This window comes from Pteronotus mesoamericanus, unplaced genomic scaffold (genome assembly GCF_021234165.1).
Source record: "Pteronotus mesoamericanus isolate MK-2021 breed Mesoamerican mustached bat unplaced genomic scaffold, CSHL_Meso_final contig_25, whole genome shotgun sequence".
Classification (NCBI taxonomy): Eukaryota; Metazoa; Chordata; class Mammalia; order Chiroptera; family Mormoopidae; genus Pteronotus; species Pteronotus mesoamericanus.
Genome location: NW_026555105.1, coordinates 5,756,622 through 5,760,415, shown reverse-complemented (window position 1 = coordinate 5,760,415; position 3,794 = coordinate 5,756,622).

The window sequence follows — 3,794 nt, the reverse complement described above, 5'->3', positions numbered from 1 at the left end:
GGTGCCCCCGGGGGCTGAGGCCAGCCCTGCAGGTGGGCGGTAATGCCTGCTCTAGAGCAGCGGCTGGTCCCCCGACACTGCTGCCTTCATGTGCTCCCTGCCCCTGCCTCCCCAGTTTTTTTTTTTTTAAATCCTCCCCTGAGGATATGTTTATTGATTGGAGGGAGGGAGGGAGAATGAAAACGAGAGAAACACTGATGTGAGAGAGCAACACCGACCTGTCGCCCCCTGTGTGCGCCCTGACTGGGGGTCCGACCCACAGCCTCCCGGTGCGCAGGGCAGCGCTCCCACCAGCTGAACCCCCTGGCCAGGGCACCGCCTCGCTTTTCTGACGGGAGCTGGGAGAAGGAGGAAATGGGGCAAGATCTTCGTGACAGAGGCTACCGTCCTCAAAAAAAAAAAAAAAAAAAAAGTGTGAATGGGAGACAGAACACGGCTTTCCATTTTGTGGTTTCATGATCTTCTGAAAGGCCTTTGGAAAAAATACTCCTTCTAAAAAAACTCCCACGGTGCAGAGGATCAACACAAACTTCCCACATGTCTCTCACTTCCAGTCCTGTGTCTCACCGCATGAATTTGGTGTGTATCCTGCCATACCTTTTAAATTACGCCTCTACTACCATATATTCACTAACTCACTCAACCAACCAATGGTTTTTGAATCTCTGTTATGTGCCAGGCACAAAGGTAGAGATGTAGGTGAACTAGACAGGCCAAATTCCCTCTCTTATGGGGATTTACATTCCGGTGGATTTATAAAGCTTTAAACATTCAATAAATATGCACCCCATCTCCACGTATTCTGTCGCGCTCTCCTGGCCGGGTTATACACAGGTCTGAAGCTCCCTCCCCAACGCCCGCTGACTATCTAGTTCATCCTGCCTTGGTACCATAGGTCTTCTTGACTCTGTAATGGTTGGCTGGCATTTCATTATAGGAATGCATCACTTATCTCTTCTTCTAATATTGATCATTTTAGATTATTTCCAGTATTCTGCTGTTCCACACAATGGATTAAGCATGATCTGTTCAAATATTCTCCTATTTAGTGACCTTAATGTGTTTCTAGTTTTCCATTTAAAATTTTTTATTGTACAAACAGCTTTGTGAAATTGATTTTGTACATTTAGCGTTGTACTCCTGTGCAAGAATATTTATAGTGTGTGTGTTCCTATAAGGATAATATTGGGGTCAAATGGAATGGCATTATATGTTTTGAAAGCTGTTGCCAGAATGCCCTAAAAAACTGAACTAACTTATACTCCCACCATGGAGGCTGCCTGGTTCTGAAAAAGGCGTTCTTGATGTGTACCCTGATTTTTCTCATTTTGCTACATTGTATTTCCCTAGTTAATTTAAATTTGATTGTGGCAGGACTGTTGCTTCCTGACACTGCCCGATTTACACCATCTGGGATTTGTCGTTACGCTCCACGACATACTCTACTCTCTGAAAGCAGTGTAGACATTGAAAGCTTATTTTCTTTCCCCTAGATCTTGAACAGACCAGCTAAAGCATCTTTGTCTTGGACCTATAGTTGAGGTAGTCATTTAATGAACAAAATTTAAGAAAACCTCCAAAGTATACAGCCATATTTCGTCCCAAATCATTTTTAATTGATAACAAAGTGTTATCCTTCAGTCCGTATTTTAAAAAAGCAAAGCACATTTAATGCATTAGGTCATCTCTACCTCCTATCCCCATAAGCCTTTTTAAAGAACTCAAGGCATGAGTAGATCATAAGTGAATGTGCGCTGCTCCCAAGTTTGATGGCCAGGGTGGGCGGTGCTCACCTTCACGATGTTAAGGAGAGTCGCTCACAGCAGCTTCCAGGACTTATCCCCAGTCACCACCTTTATTTTTGGATAAGACGTTTTCTGTAGGATTGCTCAAATTGGATCCTTGCTCCTTTAATCTATTTCTCTCTAAGCACATGCAAATTGTGCTTGACTTAACCAAGCAGCTCTACTTTAATTTGTTGGGATGATGTGATGCGTAACCAAAATAGACTTTCAGGCTCCTCAAATGTCTCTGCTATGTGGTTCAAAACCAGAGTGACCTTTACAACTTGCATTGTGCATTGCAAACCTAAAATTCGAGGCCGAGATTAGAAACTCTCACACTATTTTCCTTTCATTAGAGGAGAAAACAGAATTCAGCTGGACACATGCACTAAAATTAGATCCTTAAACAAACAGCCCAGGTCTTAATAATTCATGCAAAGACTCAGGGAAAAATGAGGAAAATAATTGAGCAATGGCAGGCAAATACCGTGTCGTTTTGCACTGCCTCAGCCTAATCATCAGCCCTGTTTTATCTCTGATATACAGGTTTATTAATGAAACAAAAAGGCATCTACTATGGATAAATAATACATCATATGGAACTCACACACTCTATGTATAATAGAGATCAGTGACACCTATCAATTCATTTTAAATCAGGTCATGTGTATTTTGCTCAGTCTGCAGTTTGTCAATCTCTCCTTTCTACTTAATAGATGTCGTGGTTTGCTGTGTTTAAAAAATGCAGTGTAGTCAGGAACTAGGTGAAATATAAAAGTAATTACAAAAAATCAGCAAGACTAACTGTGCCCCCATAAAGGCAGCCTAAACAGTGACATATTTGTACACTTATCATAACTACCATGGGCTCAGCTTAGAGACTTAGTGAAGGAATTCAGCTCTGCCATTAAGGAATGAAGACATTTTGCAAACTTCCCTTTTTTATAAAAAAAGAAAAATAAAAAATAAAAAATTCCAGAAACCTACTAGGATATATATGACCGTGGATTAAGAAGAATTAGTATCATCCGCATAAAAGGTTGCCAGGGAAGTTACAGAAAACCAGGGGTCGGGAGGTTGGGGGCAGGAAAGAAAGACAGGAGTCAAATGGCAAAACTGGATGGAACGGAGGCTTCTGCAAACCCCCAAAATAATTAGCGGCGCAACACAGACGTCATTAGCTGTAGTAATGTCTATGACAAACAAGTAACAGTTGAAAACAATAAAACTCCTGGTAATGTACTGTTGTAATATTGATGGCAGCATGTGGGGAGCCTCTGACAGCTGTTAAACAGATGTGGCAATTAGCAAACCTTATGGTCATGCCTGTAAGATTATTATGCAACATGTTCTCCAGCAAAATTAGATGACTTCCTCCTTTGTGTGGCTTTATCCGCGTGGAGAGTTAGTATAATGTGCCATTTCAGCAATGTCGTTAGCGGATAGTGCCTAAGCCACATACGTGTGTGTGCGTGCATATATACACACAGATATATTTTTTGATGTCTTCTGAAGGACTTAGAGAAATTCAGAATTTAAACAAGAACAATATCAATTCAGCCATGTAGCAGATACTTCAATTATAATCGCTAATGGACAAATTGAGAGATAAAAAGACTTTTCTATCATGTTGAAATTCAATGAACAGTTTTCAATTAGGCTTAGGATATAAAAGGAAAAAAGAAAGCGCCTTTTCCTTGATGTTAACATTGCTGAGAAAGATGAGAGGAACTTTGCTTTTTCATTATACTGAAGAGATGCATATAATGCTGCGTATTTGAATTATAAATCAGGTCACTATCTGCCAACTGAAAGCAATATCAATTAGAACTTAGGTGGATTAAGCTTTAAAATGCCTTATATTTAATGACAAAAGTATGACTGTTAATCTCCGCAGCCATCAAAGGGATAATTTAAGGCAGCAAGAAATCAGAGAATGATGTCACAAAAATAGGCCCTTGCAGCTTTTTGGATAGTATTATCGTAATTAATGTACTTCAAATGACTTTT